A 24,791-nucleotide genomic window follows, 5' to 3' on the forward strand; every position below is an offset into this window, starting at 1 on the left:
TAGTGTTGAGCCGCGTACAAACAATGGCGGGAGCGGTTGATTGACTTTTCGCTTCTTGTAGTGGCTCTCCGTGCTCCGTATCGTGTCATACCTATAGTACGTCGCCTTTTGCAGGACCCCTCTTATTTACCCCCGGGTACAGCAGGACCTACGGATCCCCATCGGTTAGTGCGGTAGGGCGTGATAATCCTGCACCAAAATGAGATCGCGCGTCGGCCCGTCAGATGAGATTTTCCCGAAAAGCACTAACTTCCATCGGCTTTCCTTATCGGATTACGTGGCCGAATCCAGACGATTGAAACTTGGCGCGCTGCGACCGATCTGGGAGATCGATTCTCGCATCGATAACAGCTGCCCAATGCGCAATGAGTACCGTGCAATTTAGATCAGAAGGTTACGATAAGCTGGGCGGATATACGATAATGACTCGACAGCTGGCGCGTTTTGTAGACGTTATAGGGAGTCAAGGAAAATTAGATTATCTGGCGATCGCTAGAATGTTGCGTAACCATCAGTTATTCAACACATTTGCCAATATAACTTTTGGCTGTGATATGTAATAAAATTATGAAATGTTACGTATATAGAAATGTTACGGGATATAGAAGTAAAGTGAATATTTATAACAGTCAGTTTGAAGTACCATTAATAAAAACGAGCAAAAAGATGTGATATTTCTGTACTTATGCGATTTGAGATTTTGTGTCAGAATACCTTATGGCGGATCTAAATTTTTAATGACAATTTATTTCTTGCATTTATATCTTTTTACATTTTTCGGTTATGTATAATAGCAGGTTTTTCTTAGAAGTTAAAATTAATTTTGGAAAGCAACCTTATCTTTTAAATTTTAACGTTGATATATTTTATCATTATTATACCATACTACAACCGGAAGTTCTACTAATTTCCTCGATACATACCCTTACGGTCTGATAATTCGTGCTCCGGATCTGCGCTCGGCATCATCGAGCAGCGTACGATGGCGACGATATATACGAATCCACCCTATAGGACATATTTATTCGCGGTTTAATGCACGAAAACGAGCAGAAATGCGTGCGCCAGCGTGTTCGTGGAAAAGCAATGATATAACCAAATCGTTTTGTTCGTGTTAGAGCGCGTATAGCGCGTTACCATGAGAGAGCGATGGAATTCGCTCACGCACGTCGACACAATCGGACAATGGAGCGATTAACTTGCATTGGCGGGTCCGTTGTTTATCGTACGGGTATTATTTGCCCGCCGGCAATCACACGCTTAAATTATTCGTCGCGGAACAAGTCCGCGCAGACTTTACATTGCTTTAATCGCTTGCCAATAATTTGACGACTACCGATGCTGCAAACTACCGCATTTTCCACGTTTCCGTCCAACGCAATTTGATCCTTAAACTTCACATGGGTGAGTGATAAATATATTATTTCACCGAGACTCGCGCTCTGCCATTTTATAGATTAATGCAATTTAATTCGCGAATTGTTACGTTAAATAGGTCAGTCGTATTTCTCTCTTTTCCACAGCAAATGTCTACAGCATCTCAATTTTCTGCAGCATAATTAATCTTATTTCGAAGCTTACGATTTATAATTGTGTCTTCATTATCCCGACAACGTACAGTGCCAGCACATACGAAATTGTCGTGTCGTCGAGAATTTAATTATCGCTCGAAATTGAATTACTTTGTCAAAACAACAATCTACTGTGACGCACCAATGCAACGCGGTACAAAAATTTTCGTACCACGGACCACACACACGCACACATACAGGTAGTTGCAGCCTGAGTCGTTTTACCTGACAGCGCGCTTCGGTGTAATGTAGTGTAGGGCACTCTGATCCTACCGAACAAGGGCGCGCGCTTTAATAATTCTTTTTACGGCCTACGCTTAAGGATTACGCCGGTAGCCGGGACGAGCGTTTAATTATTCATGGCCGAGGCACCGGGCAGCGTGACGATCGGTAGCTTCTCATTAACTCGTGACGGCGCGCTCCTTTTTTTTTTACGTGCCAATTTTTTACGGCGTTATGGCAGTCGGGCGAGCAGAAAATTGACTCGCGCTCAGCATCAGCGGCCGGCCAGCGGCGGTGAGTGATTCTCCCGATTGCCTCTTTTCTCTGCATCGGGTTTTCGACGTACAAAAACGCGCAGCTTTTGCCTCCGTCAAAATATCGTTCTATCAAGTTTGTGCAATTATGTTGTGTTATACGCATTCAGCTTGTTCCTTCTATGCCGGAAATCGGAGAACAATTGAATTAATCGTTCGTTTAATTGATGCGCATCAATCTCTTGTTAAAATAATCGTGAACAATCGAAATCTAATATATATATTTTTTTATTTTAAAATACGCTACAACTACAATTAAAGTACCAGTAATAATAGAGGAGAAAAATCTTTATAATCCTTCTGTCAGAGATTTCATTCCTGACTCGACGCCCTTATTTATTTGGAGCACCAGTGAAACAGGAGCAGGAGCAAACGCGCGAATGGAGAAGCATCATTTAGAAAACTGGAAAAGAAATAAAATAGCAGCAGGTCCGCGTGCGCAGGGTGGCGATGAAGATGAGAAGCAGCGAGAGAACGAGGGAGTTCAGTAATTCGTCGTAACGCCACGCCAATAATAAATTTGTAAAATAAACAGCTCCGCTCGTTGCAGCGCGCCGGCTGCATAATTGGAGTCGTTCGTTTAACTTTCGAACAGTCGGCGTGCAGCTCGCGAAACTTTCCGATGCTGTCTATACGTTCACAACGAGTGGAGGAGAGGCGGGTTAAGGGGGAGAAACAGCAAAGGGGCGCTTGTGCCGCACCACCGTCAGCATCATTCGAGGCAGGCGGGCGATAGGCAGCCATCGTGGTTGCCGGTATTTCCGGAAAATGTAAAACCAGTCTTTTTCGCGGCAATCCTCGACACCCGCCGTCGCGGAACGAAGATACGCAGATGTAATCCGTCTATCAACACTGCAGCTGCCTCCAATCTCTGTAACGGCAGACCTATGGAACTTTTCCTAAAAATAAAACCACACACATACACACACACGACACACCGCTCGTGCTGCTTAATCGCGTTTCGTAATTTTCAGCATTTCGTTGTAATCCGCAATGGTGAAAATTCTGATCTCAAAATGTTCTTTTAAAAGGTAATGTCACCTAATCAGACGCGTAGCAATTATCTTTATTGTATAACTGTAATGGTGACTTTCTCTTTTTTCCTTTAATATCATTTTCTCGGTGCACACCTCCGTCGTTGCAATCTGTCATTTCATTAAAAATATAACGCTTCACTAATATGACTTGTCATATTTGCAATACTTGGTCTACAAGCATTACGGACGTTATCGGATATCTGCATTTATTTAAAGCACTTTCGCGAGGGCATTTTTGTCTACGTAGGATGACCGAAATTACCGTCATCGTGCCAGACGGTCGCTCCGACGGACGCAATTAAAGGCAGTAATTTACAAGGACGGATAGAGAAGAGGGGTGGCTCGTAACGCGGTCTGTCCGTGGAGTGTGCCCAGACCGTATCCATCACGGCAGCTATCCACGCGCAGAAAGGGTTTGTTAGGGGCGAGATAAGAAAACGCGTACATGGGCTTCGCGGGGTGGCCGGAGGTGGTATGCAAATGCGGAGGTCACCCGGTATATATTGCGCCAGCCGACGTGTACGCACGCACGTCGACCAGGACGCCACGTATCCTCCGCCGCGGTCTTTGTTATTGTAATGCCCCGCGAAGATATCGCATTCCCAGTTCGCTTTAGTAAAGTCACCCACGGGCATCCCACACGGCACACGGAGACGTCTGCTGCTTTAAAGCTCGCGTACGCGCACACAGGTATGGATTCTGATTAAGTATGCGGGCATCCTTGTGCGTGCGTCTGCTTCACCTGCTCGCGTTCACCTGCGCACGTTAACATAAGTTGAAGTCGATCGACGCCGGGGGTCCTTATATTAAATCGTTGGTACTCAAGAATCCTGTCGAGACGGGACGTGGGAGAGGTTGATCCGCTTGAGAATTCGAAGAGGATCGCTTACAATTCGCGTGGAACTGAAAATGGCAATAGAGTCTGTATGTCACATAGAAATATATGCTTGACCGTGAGATTTAGATGCGCATACAATCGGAATAAATCGCCTTTGGGATTGAAAGGCATGTATTTAAGATAGAAATTCACTAAACGAGTATTCGCTTTAACTGAAAGTATCATTGATTGGTGTCAATCTTTATTTTACGAATAAAACATTGTGTTTTCGTTTCGTTTTTAATTGATTTTTTAATATTCACATTAATTATCGTTAGAAGTATTTGTTTTAGAAAATATTTTCAGAAATGGATTTATCATTATCTAAATAACGTGAAAATAAGTGTTGTCAAAATTTACGAAGCATTAACAAATATCAGTAGGTCGCTGACGAGATTAAAATAAGCGCTCTGAGAACAGGAAAATATGAGTTTGCGGCAAACGTCGATCGATTTTATGTCAAAAACCATTTATTCCATATAGCCTTATATAGCCGTCTCTCTTAGAGGACAAATTTGTCCACTGCACTTTCCGTTGAGTGAAAAGCTATGTTCGTAGTCGCTGTATCTTGCATTACTGAAGAATGATTGCCGCCAGTTACAACATGAAAAAGTTTATAGAAGAAAATACGTAAAAAGGACTAAATTATATAACGGATTAGATTAAATGATATATTTGTTATTAAACGCAATTATAAGTTAATGAAATAAATCAAAATTAAATTAATCAAATATCAAACCGTAATTGACTATATAGAGATTTTTCGATAGCATTCATTCTAAATAACATTACCTGGCTAGATTTATGTAGAAGATTCGTATTTACAACCGTGTGCTAAAACTAATCAATCAAGTATCAAATTTGTCAATCAAATTTTCATCTGATAAACGAACATCAATAAGTTTTCAAATCTTAAATGTATTGCTATAATTATATTACTTATTTATCTTCGTGTTACATATTGATGCGCCGTGATCGATCGCTGTATAATTCAACATTCTTGGAACGAATGTCGCGGCAGATTAATTAACGCAATTCGTCCTTTGTTCTGTCTTTTGCTTCTTCACTGTCGATCGCCTCGCGAGCGCGAAGCCGGAGGATTTTATCGGCGCGGTCAATCGTCGACGGATAAGGCCGGAAATCCGGCGTGTGTTCTCCGATATCAACGGCGGCTTCGCCCACGCTTTTCGCGCGGAGATGCCGCCTGCTCTTTCTCTCTTCGTCGGCCAGCTTTCCACGATGTCACTGGATATATATCTCTTGCTCGTATTCCGATGTGTCTCTTTGTCGCGACGAACGTGGAGCAGAGCACCGCTTTTCCTTTTCCCGAGGGGAAATTTCCCCATTTCTCGCCAAGTTCCGTCTCCTTTTTTCTCGCGGTGTCCGTGATCCCTGAGCAAGCGTCTCCGCGCGAGACGGACGAGCGAAGCTATTTTTTAAATCTGCTTATCCTTATCTGCGCCTGCTTAAAACCTATACCCGGACCCCTCTTCGGTTTCTTCCTCGCGGCTAGCTTTTCCTTACGTTCAGTTAGTTCTTTTCTTTGTGCCCTCGTCGTTTCTCCGTCGACTTACCGTTCTCATTAACCGAGCTTCATGCACAATGCAGCCAGTCGTTTCTTTTGTCCCTCGCCAGGATCTTTAAGTGTATTTGCGCGCGAGTGCATGTTTGCTGCACAGTCCAAAGCGAGTGTAGCGCTATATTAGCCACTTCGAACACCCCGAATCGTTCGTCTGTCTTTGCGAGCTTTGAAGCTACATTTTGCGTGCTCGGATAATTTGACGCTTTGTATTTTGTCTCAACGCAATATTACCACTGTTTTTCCTCATTTCTGGCGCGCGTATTTTCTCTGCGCATACCTTTGTTGCATCTCCGATTAATTTTTATACACTATGCGGTGTTTATTACACCGGGAGTATTTGCTGATTTAATTAAATTCCTGCGCGCGTGGTTTTGTTGTTACTGAAGAATGTGGCTTTAATTTACTCTGTCGTTGTACGCATTAATTAGGAATGTCTTTATTTATTATTAGACAGATTATTCATATAAATAAATTAATGCTACGCGTATATAAGGTGACTTTAATATTACGAGTAAATAATCTCTCTCTTCTGAAGTAACAATTCTAACAATTGCGCGTCGAACAAGCAATAAAACCAAGAGACATTTAATAGCGTAAGCAACGAATCGTTATCGAACAACTTTTGGTATTAATAAGAAGGGATCGAGAGTTAGAGTTCCAGTGTTCTCGGTATTAGCCGTAGTTAATGAAGAAGGGCAGCGGTGCAGCGACAGGAAACACTCTGATGAATGGAACCAATTTACCGAGTTGGCGTCTAGTCTATTTTACTTCTTCCTAAGCCATGGACCTATTGATCTCCCGCTTCTCTCTTATCGTTATCGTGCTATGTTGGTGCACCAATACTCGCAATGGTCTAGTTAACGTCCTATATCTGGTTAACGTCCTATATACTTTAACATTTTACAGCGTGTATATCTTTATAACAAAATTATTTTATAATGAATTATTTTAGTTGTCATGTTCCTCGCCTTGTTTCTCATTTATTTTTATCTCTTTGATATAAAATTTATAAACTTTGTTTATATATTTTATATCAAAAAACTTATATTTATAAACGTAATGCTTTTCACTATAAAATGTGCTTCAAACGTTAAATATTTCGGACAGTCAAATAAATTTTAACATTGTGTGACATAACAGATTGCAGAGTGTTAAGTAATGATCATTATCGAGAGTTAGCGCGAATCAAGAATTCAAGGGACCGATATATTGAACACATGCTAGGTGATTTAGATTAATAAGGCTGCAGATAGGTGCACGCTGATGCTCCCTCAGCACTCCCTCGGGATGATGAGCTCCCGGGGTTTCGAGGGGGGAGGGGGGCAAGGGGAGCACCTAGTGGAACCAGTCGCACGGAGATCTACCTCGCCCGCGGGATAATCCTCGAAACCCAATTATATTTTACTGCGACTCGACTCCGACTTCCATCCCGGCTCTCTCAACCGCAGAGGAACGAAGACGAACGAGCGCCGTTTAGGCGATGAAATACGGATTAGCCGTTATAACTGGAAATTGCCACCCTCTACTTTCTCTCTCTCTCTCTCTCTCTCTCTCTCTCTCTCTCTCTCTCTCTCTCCCTCTCCCTCTCCCTCTCCCTCTCTCCCCCTCTCTCTTTCTCTATCTATCTGTCTATCTCTGTTGCGTCCTCTCCATCCGACGCCCTGAAAATCCCCTTCGCGAGAATCAGGAAAGCATCGTCGGCAGCAAATCCTTAAAGCATTAGTACTGGCGTGAAATAATTGTCCGTACTCAAAATTTATGTCATAATTACGCTGATAGTTAAACGGAATAAAATTCGCGGCACGAATAATATAGAACATGTTTAATAACGAATTGTGAATATTTATACATATATATGTACCCCATTGGCGACGTCGATTCTCATCATCTTATCTATATAGGACGAAGTTTCCTTGGCTCATAATTATAAGGGATTTTGTGGTCTTTGCTTTTTTCCGCTAATTTATATTATTTTTGTATATAGCACAAATAGTATAGTTCTATCGCAAATTTATATTATCAAAAGTGACACTTCCTGTTTACAATGCGTAAGGTCGTATTGCCACATTTAATGCCACATTTAATGAATTGAAATATTTATAGATCTGAGTATAATATATTCGGATTATATATATGATTGTCTAGTAAAGAACTAATTCATTTAAATGAGCACACGCATACTATTTGCCTTGCTGACTCGCGTATTTCAAACCTCATAGTGGGAATATTCATAGCTTTTACAGAAATCTTTTGTGCATTCTAAGGAATTTTCGAGAGAATAGAAAAATATTGGCTCAGAATCGCGAAGTGGGTCAGGGATTCCTTAGACAGTGTCTTCGCGGCATACCAGTCTCCATTCTGCGATCGCCTCATCCCCAGGTTCTGTTATTAAAAAATTCCCTTCCACTTTCCTATGGCTCAATAACATGGAAATTATTTGTTTTTTTTTTTTTTTTTTTTTTTTTTTATTGAAACCCTGCACATCTCAATATTAAAGACACAATTCTCCTACAAATCATGCGGTCGCGCATATGCGTGTTTATCTTTTAGCCCAAGGAATTCATCTCTATATTCTTCGCCAAAATATGCTAATAAAATGATTTTACGATACTGCCATTGAAATACGATCCAGCCAATGAATAAAAATACTAGAAAAGTTCAATGTACATAGAAATCGTGTATTATGTACATTTTATTATATTATTTATGAAAGCCTGTTTTATATATATCATTATCTATTACAGTATTTTGGTATTACATTGGATTTCATTATAATACAAGATATTGCTCGCGAAATTTTCATTATGTCTCCAAACGCGATAAGAACGAAAAGAACATAGAGATTATCGTATACTAGAAGAAAGAAGGGTAGTAATCGGCCGAATAGCCCTTGAGCCGTGCAATTACCCTGCTATCCTTTCGTTATCAGGACGACGCAAGTTAGCCAAGCAGACATGGAATGGCCACTATGTCTTCCCTATATCTGCGCTAACGAGTAAGTAGCTGCCGCGGCGACGTTATCGTTTCTTTTTTCGAACGTAATTACTTTCATTTCGAGCGTAATTCTTTTCAATCCAGTAGGGAAGGCATATCGCGACGCGATAGGTTCCCCGTAAATCTGGGGACGACTTGACGGAGAAATTGAAAATTTTTCGAGCTCACGCTCGTTTTGTATGGAGAAATATAGAAATACCGGTGCTGATTTAAATTTTTGATTCTCGGTTAACTCGAGAATCGATCGGTCATGTTAAAATATCGTTCGACATTTTTTTGTGTCAAATCAAATTTAAATCAATGAGCTGTATCTTGTACGTTTTTCTAGAGTCGATACAATTTATAATTTATTCTCATGTGAAAAAAATTTTTATAAGGGAAAATTTGATTCCAAGATTGTCATTGAAAAGTTCCTTGTTCTTAAAAATCTGAAATGAACGAATTAAATTTCTCTCAGGGTGTCTTTCGCCCAATTAAATATATCTCGAAGGTGATTTATGATTTATGCTAATTCCTCTTTCAAGTTAGATTAGCTTTGATAGCGGGAACTTTTTATCAGTTATTAGAAGCATTATAAGTGAGAGTATTGATTCTCCTGATACGAGAGATGAAATCCTTGAGAATATTCCAGGGGTGGACGAGAAATTCCTAAAGGAAAGTCCGTTAAAAAGTTATACCACCGTTGCTCGCGGCGGGCAACGCGGTATTACAACAGGGGTTGCCGTATTGATCCTGAAGGGGCGCCGCGCGCAACGTTCAGTTCTCGGGCATCTCCGACGATCTTCGTGGAATAACCTCACCCTCGCCCTTAATGTCTGTATCCTCTGCCACCTTGTCGTGGCGGTTTCCTAACCCGGGGCAACTCGAATTGCATATCCGCCTTTCGATATCTGCATCGAAGTGTAATAGCGACCAATAGAGTTATCCAATTGTAAACCTGCGGTATTAATGATCACGTCGATGTATGGCGAACTGCGCGTCCGTCGTTTATTGTCGTTTTCTACTCAAACTCGAATTATATAACGAGATAAATTTCGAATAAAGTTTGCGACTTATTTATGGACATTTAGCATAGAGAAAAAGAAGTTGAAGAAGCGGTGTTCAATCAAATCTTCACTCGGAAAAAAAGTCAGGTCTAAATTGGTCAAAGAATCTCCAGATAAAAAGAGCGTGATGATAGTTCAGCAACGTTGTATATTTCCTTCCTCGTTTTTCGTCTCGACTTGGATGTGTCGGTAAATCAATCGCGACGAGTCGATCCTGTTGAGAGCTCTTTGGAAGAAATTTGATACCGATTTGAAGTATCCGATAGGTGGATGTTCGATAAAATCAATTCAAGATAATAATGTCCCAAGGCTCGCGCCATTTGCGATTTGCGAAGGCAACTTTTTCGATCTCATCCCTCGTTAAACGCAAAGTTGTAAGAAGACGCGCCCTTAATTTTGATAGGTAATGGCTTTTTGTATTTATTGCATTGAGTTTGAGAGATATTATTTAACTAGGAGAGTGAGGCAAGATAGAAGGTATGATATAATCCTTACGATTTCATGGACGGATACTTCACGAGTTCGATGAGAACTTAACGAGCTTCGACATCTTCTAAAGGATAACGAGTATCTTCGCTCCACAGAGGAATAGGAGATAGCGCACAAATTGGATTTTAATTTGAATTAATTTTCCTTTATTGATGGCAGTAAGGGAAGGGAGCTTAAAAGCAAGAGTTTACAGCAGTTACATCATAGAGAGATCGATTCCTGTGTTCATCCGTTTTCTTGATTTCATCCTCGATATCCTTTGATCTTTGAGCACATTTCTGAATTTTATCAGTATTATCGTTTTACTGTTGATTAATAATAATTAATAGCGATATATATTATCGTGCACTAATATCTGTAATCAAAAATCTCATAAAAGGGAAATTATGATAAGCTTTTAATGGTAGGCTTTTAAATTTAATGATAAGTAAATTTGTTTGAAGTAAAAATTTACGACAAAAATCCAAAATTTTTTAAGAATGTTAAAATCGATAATGCACGATAACATAAATCATAGATATGTAAGAGCACATTTTACTATTTTATAGAAATTTTATATTAATATTCATGTAAATTCGGAAATCGCGTAAATTATGGAAATACTCATTATCGGTCAAATTTTGCTGACCTAAATAACGGTAAACGCTATCACTCACGAATAATTATGCAGTGCTATTAAAATTTCCCGTTGCATTACTAATTGTAAACGAGAATTGGAAAGCTCGAAATCCATAAAGGGCTGAAAATCTGTCGGATAGTCGGTTAGTATCTATATGGTACTCAAATTACGGGGAGAGGGAGAGGGATTATATGTACGTAGCCGAGTAAGTCGAAGTCAGCACGCGATTGAAAAGAATTCTGATCAAACGAGAAATTAGACTTTCCGCGCGAACGATCAGACGATTCCGGAAAACAAAGAGAGCCGGGGATACTCTTTGGAATACTTTTAACGATGTTCCATCGAAGTCTATCCGCGAGCCGAATGAGAGGGGACATTTTAAACGGAAATAATAATCTCGCTCCGGTGAAAAACTATTTTTTCGCGACGGTGCGGTCAAAGGTCAGAAGAGAAAGAGAGATGAAACGACAGCTTCTGGGAAAGCGCGGCGAAAAAAAAATCGCACGCGCGCTAACGACGTGCGACATCGGGGCACGTAGTAACACGGAATTAAACAGGATGACGGCAGATACAGTAATCGCGCTACGCCGCCGGAGAACGAGGTTATTTTTAAAGAGATAACAAACGCCCTCGCTAGAAACGGACATAGCGCAAATACGGCGCCTCGGTAGCGAGAGTTACATACACACAGCGTAAACATACAAATATTAGATCAGAGCTTCGTGCTATGTACACCACAGCGACGTGTGTCAAGGATTCGTCGTGCGGTACCGTACCGTGACAAAAATTCTAATGGCTTTACGACGCTCCTCGCCGCTTCACGTTATTGCGTTTTAACCCCTCAAATTGATAGACAGCGATTTGTTTTTTTGACAAAATACCTTTCAACGCTTTTCTTCTAATAACTCAATATCTAATTGCATGAAATGCATAAACTGATATTCCTACCGAACGACCTCTACCTTCCTTTTTAATTCTCGATATCTCGAGAAAAAGGTTTTTTACATATGAATTAAGATAAAAGAAATTAAAATCATAGATTAATTAAAAGTAATTTTATCAACATCTCTTTAGTTATACAACGTTGGTATTATAGATCTATATAAATGTCAGGAGAGGTCTGATTCCAGCGTAGTTTTCCGAACTCGCTCGTTTATTCGTTCCGTGGTAGGAGGAAGGGTAAAACCAGTGACAAGTGGTAGGGAAAGACAAAAGGGATGCCAACTGATGTAGCCCTGCAGATGGCTCCATTAACGGATTCGTGGATAATCTACGAAAATATTGCGCACGGCAACGGAAGTACTTACCGTGCTTCCGTCCGGGAAATACGGAAAATTCGGGTCGAGAGGGCCCTTCTGCAGTCGTTCGCTCGCAATTTTTTCCCTCCATACGAAAGAGGGAGGAAATGCGAGAAAAAAAGAGAAGCAAGTGGAAAAATAGGGAATGGGTCCACTTTTCTCGGGTGGATGAGAGAGAACTCGCGTCTACCCACTCTCTTTTATTCACCATGCTACCGTTCCGCTACCATCTCCTTTTACCAAAAGCCTCGCTGTATTGCAATCTCGTTGTATAGCTCTCTCACTCAACTAGATTTTTGAATCTGCGCGTCTGACGCATAACTGGAAACTCATGAATTTACGATGAACTTTTCTGATATAATTGCGAGATACATATTTGAAAAATAATTAAGAGATTTAGTGAAAAATATTCTACGTATATAGAATTATGACTAATAGCTGTCTTTAATAAATATGTAATTGTCCCATTCGTGAATCAAATCTTATGAAAAATATAATATAAATATAATAAACAGGATAGAGATATATACGTTTAAAAATTATAGACTATTCGTCAAACATATGATTATATGTGTTATTTAATGATACAGCCGTTTATTCAAGTTTAAAGTACAGAAACATGTACAATTCTACCTGTTACTCCTCGAAGCAACAGATCTACGTTAAAAACGTGTATAGGGATTGTTATATTTGTCCACGTTACACAACGACCGCAATCCATAATGAAAACTCGCGAATCGATAGACCGATACCCTGAAGCGTTAATTGTATCGTGTCTGACGCGGAACGACCGATACGACGGTGGGGTCGGTGATAAAGGAAGAAGAGACCTTGACTGGCTTCGCGCGCTCCGGCAAAGACCTTCGAATACGGAACTAATAACGCCTCGTATCCGGAGCCGGGTTCTCCAGCCCTCAGTCGCGTCGAACCTCCGCCACTAACTGTGCGCTCCGTGCCGCCGCAGTCGGGTGGAACAAGACGGGTGGAAAGAGACGATGGGGCCAAGGGTAAGCTACCTTCTCGCCCAACAAACGTTATTACTTTCCTTTAAGCGATCTTCCTTCCAGAGCCATCTCAACTCACACCTACAGACGCCACCGCTGCTTTCAATAAACCACCCGCGACTTAATGGGCGGTTTATGCAAATTCTTATCCTCGGCACAGCGCCCGACCTTCCGCCGGCAAGAGAGAGAGAGAGAGATCTCCGGCACCTTCTCTATTTCTTTCCCCGGCTTTCTTACGTCGTTCGCCTTTTCGTCAGGCCCTTCCTCCCTCTCATCTCCTTTCACCGCGGCCTTGTTACCCGTACCTAAGTGTTACACCGCTACCAAAATTTCCGGTTAATCCCTGTTTGCAAACATAAAATATTTCGCCGAGATGTTTACTTAATATTCATAACATGGAATGATTAGTGAAACTTTCATTTTAACTTTGCATAAAGTATTTGAGAAGACAATGATGTCGAATCGAAATTTTGTTATCTGTCATGATAATTATCTACAATTTGAAGTAAGAATTTTCTTTATTTTCTATATAATAAATAAGTTTCTAATTATTCGGTGTATTATTTAATCTGTTTGCAATGATAAAATATAAATTCTACTAAACATGATTATTATACTATATATATTATAACTATTATATATTGTTTGATGAAAACCAAAAAGAAATAAAAGGCCGCAAAGAAATGGAAAGAAGTATGGCATAAAAGAAGGAGAAAACAATTTACGTTAATTAACGGTAGCTTTTGTTCAACTCTCTAGTTCCGTCAAACAAAAAATAACGTGCTGGTAGCCTTCGTTAAAAAACGCTCGACACCCTTTGTTATAATTTCAGGACTAACATCGCAGTGCGCCTGTTCTTTGATCATTCTACGACAAAGCGCTCATTATGTATATCTTTTAAAATCGCGCGTCGAAACTATACATATAATTTAACAAATATAACTAGAACAGGAAAGCAAACTGTTTTGTTATGAACACAAAGACATGAGAAAAATAATTTTATAGTATGATAAAAATTGATAATTCACAAGTTATTATATATTAGTATTATTATATATTATATAAAATTATTAATATAAAATGACATTTATATATCGGTTGCTGCAATTTGATGGATTAACAATTTGTAATTTAGGAACAAAGTATCGCAGAAGACATTCTAAATTAGATCAGGTATCAGGGCGATTAAGCAAAAACCAAATCCGTCATTAAGGGACCGATAGCTATTATAAGTAAAAATTTTACCTACTCAATTAGGACGAATCGATTTCGGGTAAAAGAATATAAGTTTTAATTTTTTAGGGGTAACCGGAGAGAGCAGTTTTTACACTCGATTTCATAAAAAAAATCAACTGTTAAAATGGAATAATTAAACATATACCAGATGCACAACCTAAGAATCTAAAATATAGGTAAAATCGGTGTAATATTTTATTTTCGCGATATTCACACCGGCGAAAAATCATGAATCAAACGATTTTCATCGAATAGATTCGGCTTTCAGCACGCAGCGCATATTTCATGCAGAATGCATAGAGACGCAAGCCGTAACTCCACGGGATATTTGATACCTTACGTTACGCTCATACGATCTCATATTTGTTCTGCGCGTGGGTACTGACGAATGTTTGCCAATTTCCTCGTCTGGCCTATCGCGGGCCGTGATATCGGCAACGGATTGTCCCATCTATCGTAACGTTCGACCGAGTCCGACTCCGAGCGTGCACGTAGAGACGGGCGCACTTATCAGGCGCAGCGGGCTTCCGGTTCCGGTGACTTATCTGTACTCGCATTGCGGCGAGATTTCTTTCTCGCTCGCGCACGTCCCGCTTTTGCGTTCACGTGCGTTCCGGACCGGGTTTCTCGATCCCCTTTCGCAGGGAGGGCCGCGCGCTGGTCGCTGGCCCTGCCAAGCATGGAAATCTCCTGTCGACCCACCCACTGTCTTATCTCGTCACGCCTGCAACTTCCACGATGCAAATCTCCTCGGATCGCGCGCGACTGAGACCGCCAGCTCCCCCGCGGCGTGAGGATTTTAAATTGACGGAACCACCTATCGCTATCGCACGTCCACATCTCCGCTGGGTCGGAAACTGAATTGGTTGATGGATGCTTTCGCGACGAGCACGCCATTTTTCCCCGCGTGTGCTTGCATACTCACACTCGAGGAAACGATAAATATGACGTGTCGATAGGACGAAAACCTGATCCACGTACGAGCAAATATCAAGATCAATCTCTGTATCGTCTATATAAGGATTGCCAAAATTATTACAATGATTACATGCCTCCCATCAGGAGTAAATTTTATGGCTAAACTGTACAAATTATTATTATAAACATGTGTCTTTATTCATTTTTTGAACCTTATTAGAGAAATTTTTTTTACAAATATTATTTCTTTAAATTTACTTCAGATATCACAAGCCTTATATTATGCTTATATTGTATTTCTTCTGCTAGTTTCATAAATTAAATATATTGAATAGATACAAGAGGAATTGGTATAGAGTTCAAAGGTCATCGTTGATGGTGACGTACGATTACGCCAGCACTCTCCTTGGGATACGAAACGCATACGTCACTTCCGACAACTAGCAGCGTATTTGCACGAACGTTGCATCGCTGGCAGATTTATCAGTTAACGCGAAATTATATGTTCTGTCCGTGTTCAATATTCATCTATCATCTTAGAATCTTTTCCATAATTATACGATGTGTGATAAAAATCTTGGCGCTATAAGCCTACGGATTAAATGAAACATTAATTCCGCGGAAAATGATTTTAGCTGCAAAACAGCCTTGTCCATCAATCTTTTCTTATCTTCTATTTGCTAAAGTTTTATAGGTCACATTTTGAAAGAGGGTTAGGGTTCTTACACATAGCAAATACATAAATTAAAATAGGTTAAAAACTTTCCTTCGGTTTTTAATATATCACGTAAAATTATATGTAATAACAAGGGAATATTCAAAATATTTTCAAGCTATTCAAAATTTTACAGAAAATGCTTGACTCAGGTAGCGTAGCGAGATTTCGCGTTTTCCGAAATCTTTGCATCGATATGTGTGTTTGCCCAAATAGGGAGCAGTCATGTGGTAAACCCAAAGAATGCGAGTGGAAATTGCTCTTGCGCGGCGCGGAAAGCACGCGCCGATGCATTTCAGTCGCATTTTCCGACGCGGATAAACGTTGCCTTGAAAACTGTCGGAATTTCTCACCGGGGAGAAAGAGGGGGACAAGAGGGGGAGAGAAAGGAGATAAAGAAAAAGGAAAGAAAGTTCTTGCATAAGAGGATGGAAGTCTAGGAGAACACGTTCATGAGAAGAAGCGAAACGCGAGTTGTGCTCGCCGGGACGTTGACGTACATGGAAAATATCGAGGGAGACGCGCGCGCTAAGAAGACGTACGCGAAAAGACGAGAGCGAAAGAATGATCGATCGATTGAGAGGGGGAGATTGTCTGCTGGACCGTCCGTATTCAAGATCGCGAGGAGAGGGCATTGCACGGAAAGGCTCGGTTTGAGGGCATCCGCGCGAAAAGAGGAGCTCCTCTATGGCGGAATCGGTAAATTTAGATGCGAGACGAAAGAAGGGAAGGGCGGGGGAGCGGGTGGTGGAAGGATATCGACGACGAGCATGAGGAAACGGGACGAAGTGCATCAGGCATGCGGCTCAGGCTTCGTTAGGCCGCCCCCTCTGTCTTTCCTTCTCGGGGTCTTCGTCGTACGCAGTTCTTATTCCTATCGCCTTTGGCAATTTCCCAGAACTCTTTGAGAAAGAAAAAGAGAAGGAACGCCTCTCCCTACGCGCATCGCTATATACGTATTAAAGCGAATGTGTAATGTATAGTCGGCTGTTGAGTGCCTATATAGTTTCCCGTATACGGTATACCAGTAAATCATGACAACCTAAAATTAGTGATTAACAATTACATATATGAAAGTGAAGTATCACGTATTGTATTAGAAGGTTGTATAAAAAAGTAGTAGTACCTAGACGCTGTAACGAGAATAGTGACGATATCAAGAAATTGCGACGATAAAAGAACTTTAATCGAGAAGTAAAACAGTTTATAAGACAGTATCTTCAGCTGTGCTATGAATTACCCGACATATTCTATATGTCGGCTGTTAGGACAAACGAGTTCGAGCTAACTCGTGTTTCGCTGAGCATTTGCCTCGAGGCGCGGATACGGCTAATGCTCGACGAATTCAGTTTCGGGGAGAATTTATGTTTTCGCCATTGGCGCGAAATGGTTCACATTGATGCGCTATCCGCGCGCAAGTTTCTCGCGAGTGAAGTGCGAAATGTGGCGGGTAGATCGCGGAGCTAGGGAAAAGTTGCGGATTTCACGAAAGTTGGCTCTCGATACAGCCCCGCGCGCGAGGAATTAACGATAATACTTTTTACGATCCTTCTTCCTCGTCTGGACATTATTTTATTCAATGCTACAAAGCAGATATGAATTACTTTATTATGTCACTCTGATAAAAGTAGTATATAGTTTCGTTGAATAATATTCTTTTGTAATTAATCACGTAGGTGCAAGGAAATATTTTAATAATTAAAAAAGAATTATTAATGAGAGAAAACATTTCATAAATCAGTGTGAAAAATACTTGAAAAAGGCAATTAATAATTATAGTTTTATCGTCATTGTAATGCTGTGGTATAATGCGATTTTATCTTAAATTATTAATTGTAGTGAAAATCTTTCTTGCAGTTGCGTGAAAACAATTAATCATTTGTATCTACTAACAGATTCTTTCAATACTAATCATAGTGCAGAATGCACAGTGCATTCAGTATGCGCAACTTGAAATCTCGAAACGTGTCGCTTTCGATTGTGGACGTCGCAACTTGATGATTACGACCAAGCTTGCATATGTGTATATCCGCACACATCTATACTTGCCTGTGTATGGAAAGCGGAGAAAGTAAAAGAGAGGGCTAAGGTAATGTTTAACGCTGCCGCTGCGGCATTAAATTACGCGATGCCGACCGAAGGGGGTTCGTCGAGAATTCTTCAGACGGTGAGGATTACAATGCCTCCGTCTCCTCTTTAGTATTCATTCGATGTGAATAATGTACCATTAAATTATTGGTCTCGATCCGTGCAGGCGTTAAACGATCGCCGAGCCTCAAGCTCCACTTTGTTGAGGTGTGTTCGTTAGCCCCGAGGATTCCGACGTTGTCGATCGATTGATTCATTTTTACTTGCCTAATACAGGTATTAGCTCCGTGTAGTTAATGCGTTCGAAGATCAGATTGGCTCCTAGTGTTGGCCAAAAGTTGAAAGATTAGAGGCCGGCGGAAGATGGACGATAACGGATAGTAACGTCTTTTTACACTTCTTCAAATTTCTTAAGATTTTTCTTTTGTTGGTAAATTATATATTATAAATTCATTTACCACAAATGCTAAGTTTCTGTGCCTTCTCTCTTTTTGCATACACACACGCGATATGTTTTCAACGCAAATATTTCCATACGTAATAAAATTTTTTAGATATTAGAAGCGCACGGAAAGATTTTTTTAACTGATATTTTATTACAATTGAATACACGTTTAAGTAAACTTCAGCGTTACCAGGAACTAGCTATACTGAATATATAAAGTTCCGCGATTGATAAAATAACTGTTAACGAGAAACACACATAAATTCTATTCGTAGTTTCATCGAATAGCCGGTCTTTTTGAACTTTCAAAATTGCACCGCGCTTCTCTGTGATTTCTATTTTTTTTTATAAGAGGGGAGAGCCGATATCTATTGGATTTTATGGTAAACCAAATGTGCTGTTCAGGTAATCGTGAAACTGTCCTTCTGTCTGCTTAATTTATTTTACAGTTTTGTTTTTTCTACTTTCGATTCTTTGTTTCTTCCCTAGTCGCTCCTTCGTGACTTCGTCTCTATTGGCTCAATATACAAAAGTATATTTTCTTGATATGTAAGTTAATGCGCATCCACTTATTCCTCCATTCGGGACTGTGTTCGAGAACCACACTTTTAGCGCTAGAGCGTCGTTCTATCTTTGTTACTTGGGAAAGTTAAACAAGGACAGAGCACGCTCAGACCTAGCAACCTTCTGGACCGTGTGTGTTATGTACGTGTGTGTGTGTTTTCTTTTTACAATCCCTCGGTTTTTCCGCTTATTCTTGGCAATAATTGCATTACGTGCGCGCGCGTATCTACGATATTGGAAAAATTTCTATTCCGCATTTTTTAAGGGAAAAAGAAGAAGGAAACTGTTAAATGCGACCTGCCGATCTGTCACAAAAAATATATTAAAATAGTAACAACACAAATATTAAACTACACTTGTTGTATTTTAGTTAAATCCGATTTTGTCTAACTTTATGATAAAATTTCGCTAATGAGTATATAAATTACTTTGTCGGGTATAAATGAGCTTAATGGCTGCCAATGACGACGTAGAGCCGTGAATCAACGTAAATTAATGCGGAACGAATTTGCAAGGCAGTGAACGCCGGTTTTAACGAGGTTTTTAAACGTTATCGATCGGGCTCCGTAATAACACGGAGAATAGACTGACTTATGTAATATCCTGTAGTGGATTCCTTTGAGATTCCGCTTCCCGATTCGGCGACTTTGTGGGATAGATCGTTCTCTTTCGTCAGGTACTTCTGATCGCCGTTGTTACGACAGTCGGATGAAAGATTCATCGACTGTTCAGGACAGAAATGCTCCTCGAAGAGGGCAATCGTACGCGCTGCCGAGCCAGGAAATGCAAACACGTATGTGTATGCATTGGAGATCATGTGTACACGTACATATATGCGCTAGTATCAGGGATATTAAAGACGCCATAAAGACGCTCGATACTTGAATGAAGAAACCGGATATGAAATATAAATCACGTATATTCTCCGCTCTTATCGATTTACTGCATTTTGGGCTAGAAATATAAACGGGAATATTACCGAACCTATATTATCGTTGCCTCACTAATTATTTCATAGAAAGAATTCTAATATTAATGATATTAAAATTTCAAGAGGAATAAAAGCGGAATAATTATGCAAAAGAAAATATACATTACGTGTGTCACTAAAGATTAATTGATATTAATTAATTTCGTGAAATTTCCTATTGTTACATAACAAAAACGGAGCGGAGTAAAACTATTGAAACGGCAATTCTCGCTTAACCGTGAAAGAATGATGACGATCGCATAGCATACGAAGTTATCCATTTTACGGGTGGTTAGCGTGATTATACGCACAATGCGGCTTTTCATCCCCCTTTCGTCCACCCACCAATTCCAGTCACTCCCACATTCGCCCACATACGCCGGTCCATCCGGTCGACCCTTTAGGATAGACAGGAACCGACTATCCCGAGGGACAGATGGACGATCCGCCATCGGTCGCTGACCAGTCAGCGTTTCCCACCAGCGCTCCATTTTCCACTTGGATATCGCCTAATAATTTCGGGGATTTTCACCCTAATCCTTTAATGTCCTTACTCACGGGCAATGGTCAAATCGAATATCCCGTCGAAGCGGTCGGCGCGGTATCACGCATCCCACGTATCGAAGCGCCAACGAGCGCGCGATCGCGCCGCCGCGCCGATACCGATTATATTCCTCGCTGCGGATCTCGAGATCCGCATTTCCACGCTGCCTGAGTGCCTGCAGTTGAGGTCCTAGCGATGTAGCGAATAATCCATGCGTACATCATGCGCAACGCGCATAAAATTCAAGGCATATAAACATAACAGACATATAAATTTATACGTTGGGTCTATTTATTATTCGATGAATTTTTAATTTTAAATATTACGTAACGTTTACGGATAAGTAAATCATGTTAATTTTGCTGTACACGAGTACCGTTCGTGAGTTTAATGATGAATAATGAAACTTTTGACATGCGAAAGAGCATGAACAGGAGGAAAGGCCTTGAGTACCTCTTAAGCAAGGCATTTGTACCAATCTCTCAATTAATAAACACGGACAGGGAGCGTGTCTGTGTGGAACGAGACGCGTACCAGCAGGCGCAGTTTTTTCAGCCGTCAACGTGATGCAGTGCAGAGGACCGCCGACGGTGCGCTAGAACCTAGAAGATTTACGACCTCGTAATCATCTCCTGATCCACGAGCAGAGCGATCCCTCCCTCTGGTCGCCCATATTTTCTGTCTCGAGTATCCAATGTTCATTGTTCGTGGTTGGGCGTAAGCGAGAGAGAGAGGGAGAAAGAGGCTGATAGCGAGGGCGGTGTAAGTGAGTGCGCGTAGAGAGGGAACGCGAGGGAAAGAAGTGAGGGAGAGAAAGATAGAAAGAGAAAATGTCACCGCACGCTTTTAATTCGTTTCGCACCTTCTGGACCAGTGAATCGAGAGACGGATGGTTCGACCGCTGAAATTTGCTCGCGCTCGCCGAACGCGTCGCGTCGCCTGCTGTTAGATTTCCTGGTCGCCTAGATTATCCTAGTTTCACGATTATTCCCGCACCTCGGTTAATCGAAGTTTTCAATCAAATCGCCTCGAAATCCCTTGAGTTCTATCTCTCGCGAATTCCGGTTTCTCCGAAATCTAGAAAAAGTGCACTTACATCTCCAAGTTCATCAGCGCCAAGTTCGATTGCAATAAAAGAAAATCGGATCAAATACCAAAAACAATCGACTACTAGATTGTTGATCGGCTGAAATTCTATAGAAACGAGCATTTAAAAATAAAATATTTTTACAGATCTGGTCTATATCGAACACTACAGTCGTTATTTCGATACACTACAGTCGTGATTTCTCCGTTTGATGACAAAAATTGACTTGATGCTGCGTTATTACACAGTGCTTCGTTTCAACAACGATTCGCATGAACATTTATATTGTATCTAGCAATTTGTGCACGAGAGCGCCGAATAATTGTGTGTGTTGAATGGTGAATTTACGAAATTACATCATTTGCAACTCTCAAAGCAAATCCGAATGATCGTGTACGTTATCTTTGATAAAACCGAACGCTGTTATATTAGAGTTCGTGTGTACGTCTAGTAATGTGTAATCCGATAAATCGGCCGGGATCGTTGAACTCCACGATGGAATCGTTGCTGCAACGAGGATAACCGGGAACATAGCCTTGGGTCGTAGCCATCGTCGTCATCCAGTTGTGGCAACAGGATGGACATTCGCGCTATCGACTCTATTACAATTCACTCGTTCGCTTTGGCAACCCTCGTTATCTGAACGCAGTCACGCAAATACGGAGACACATTGTCCATCCGGACAATGCACGCGGATTCAGAAGCCCGCGTTTTCCGCCGAATGAAAAGTTGTCCATTATGTACTACCTCGGCGCTTTTTAACCATCCGTAGATCTCCGCGTGTCCCGGAAAACAAATTTTTCGGAAGGGAGTTTCAATTTTGTCATTGATATACGCCTTTTACGACATGATTGACGAGTGAATCAGAAAAACGGTTGTTTTGACTAATGAAATTGGTCTCTTTTTTGAAATTGGTTTCTTTTGCAATTACATTAGGAACAAAACCAATAGAATTTTAGATGAAGTATTTACTTAAATCCTTTTAATTCTTGAAATGGTTACTATGCGCGATCATTTAATGTACATGAAAAATTTGTTTTGCAATGCAAATACGTTTAATCAAGAGCTTAGAGACACGAGGGTTTAAAGAGCGTAATAAAGACTCGGAAGTCGATGTTGCAAGTGGAAATAACGTGTTGTTTGGAAGGTGGGGTGCGACACGCCGATGGGGAAAAGGAAACAATGCGGGGGAAGGCTGAAACTTAAGGTAGTAGAAAAGCACCTGCAAACCGGAGAAGGAAGAAGTAAAAGTGGACGAGAAATTCGTCGCGCGCGTCGCCATCGGTACGGCGGGGGAACGGGAGAAATCCGTTTTCACTTTCCACGCTGAATCCCAATGCCGCCGGTTGAGAAACGAAGGAACAAAACGCGTGAGTTGTCGGTGCGCACCGCAGTCAGACTGCGGCTCGGCATGCAAATGTGCACCCCTTTCTCCCCTTTTCTCGCTCTCGCTCTTTCTCTCGAGATTCTCTCATAGCTTCTTTCCTTGTTTCGTTGTAAGGCCAAACCTAAAGGCCTCGCGTGGATGGATATACCTGTACTCCCGGAGGGCGACGTAGCTTCTTTTCTTCCATTGTAGTCTCAGGTTTTTGCGGTGAAAGCCGACAAAAGGGGAGCTAAGCTCGTACGTGCGGTTTCGTAGATCGCAATTCCGCCGAAGTTAAAGATGCATCAATCGTTCCCTAATTGAACGCAAAGCAATAATCGGGGCATTTCTTAAGTTAATTAAACATGACTGCATTGATTTATACAAATCTCATTTTGTTCATGATATGTAAAACAACTTTGTCCTCATATTGATCCATTGCACTGTATTAATTTGATTAAGTTTTTATCTTAGATAATTGAGACATATAATGTTGAATTAAATCCAGAAAGAAGATTTTAAAGGAGAATAAGAGTGGATCTTTTCGAATAAGTGTGTCTGGATAAAAATTACTTTACAGGTAAAACAAAGAGATACATTGTATTAATATTCAACATATATACATGTATATTTATTGTGCATAAAATATCATTATTTTACTCTGTGCACTTCGCTAGAGATTGCCAAATAATTGTAGAAAGATAATCTTCGTTATCACGATGTCATTGTGAAGATATCACTTGGTATCGAGAATAAGGCGAAGTATAGGGTGATAGAATTGAGATGTGATGTCGCAGAAAGATCACTGAGTAAATCTTTACCGCGTACAGACAAAGAGATAAAACGAATGAGCAATAGAACGGAAAGAATGAATCGGGAGTTTGGAGGAAGAAAGTGCGATTCGAGAGGTTGGAGCATCGGGCGGGTGTCAGAGAACTCAGTTATGGCGCATACATCTGAACTCACCGTGTACAGATATGTGCCATCTGCGCGAACACACGCTCAACTTGGTGCCGAGTTCGAGTTTGCGTTGACTTTATGAGATCCTTTTATCCCTCAATAATCTTCCTTGTCGGAGCATCGGCCAAATAAATGTATCTTTTCATTCTTCGAATGCATGGCATTCTGCATAAATCTAATAATCGTTGATCATTAATTGATCAACGATTGAAAGAATCTCTTGAACTCTATTGCTTTTTTAAATTAAATATTTTATTCATTAAATAAGGCAAAAATTATATTTTCTTTATTAAAAAATTATCCTAGTAATACCGTATTAAAATTTTTCTGTAGAAAAAGCTCTTTTTTAAAATAAACTTTTGACTGGAAAATAGTATGAGTGGATTGAAAAATCGCTCTATATTTGTGGTAGAATAAAATAACAAAGTATGTTACTATATTGAATATAATTATATGTATGAACACTAAAATATCTTGTAGAATCGATTTTCAACCCTACCAAGTAATTCAAGAGATATCGATACCCTATCCTATAGGATGCAACCCATTCTCTTTTGATCCTGTTTTGTATCGGCGCGTACACGTTACTGAGAGTATTAGAATTAACGAGCAGCCACAAAGTGGTAATCGGGATAGTAATCATCGTTAACACTGATCGTTATCACAAATCGTACAAACTTGGTTCTTAGGAGCCAGCTAGTGGTTTGTTCCAAATTACTTGCCGTCTAGGAAGATTTGTTTCGAATTAGTTTCTCTCTCTCTCTCTCTCTCTCTCTCTCTCTCTCTCTCTCTGTTTTAACACTGATTTATTTTCAAACATAAAGTTATTTGCGATATGTGATAGG

The 24,791-nt window shown here is 40.6% G+C and overlaps 1 protein-coding gene and 1 long non-coding RNA gene across 8 annotated transcripts in view; one reads left to right on the plus strand and one right to left on the minus strand.

Annotated features, from left to right (window-relative positions):
• Positions 1 to 24,791, minus strand: part of Ten-m (teneurin transmembrane protein Ten-m) — a 520,735-nt gene that overhangs the window by 292,987 nt on the left and 202,957 nt on the right. The window lies entirely within an intron of this gene.
• The window catches only part of LOC139815181 (uncharacterized), an 83,757-nt gene continuing 71,947 nt past the window's right edge, over positions 12,982 to 24,791 (plus strand). Inside the window, exon 1 of the long non-coding RNA XR_011732682.1 lies at positions 12,982 to 13,056. This is a non-coding gene — a long non-coding RNA (uncharacterized lncRNA). The remainder of the gene's footprint in view (positions 13,057 to 24,791) is intronic.

The sequence above is a fragment of the Temnothorax longispinosus genome, chromosome 6 (assembly GCF_030848805.1).
Source record: "Temnothorax longispinosus isolate EJ_2023e chromosome 6, Tlon_JGU_v1, whole genome shotgun sequence".
Lineage (NCBI taxonomy): Eukaryota > Metazoa > Arthropoda > Insecta > Hymenoptera > Formicidae > Temnothorax > Temnothorax longispinosus.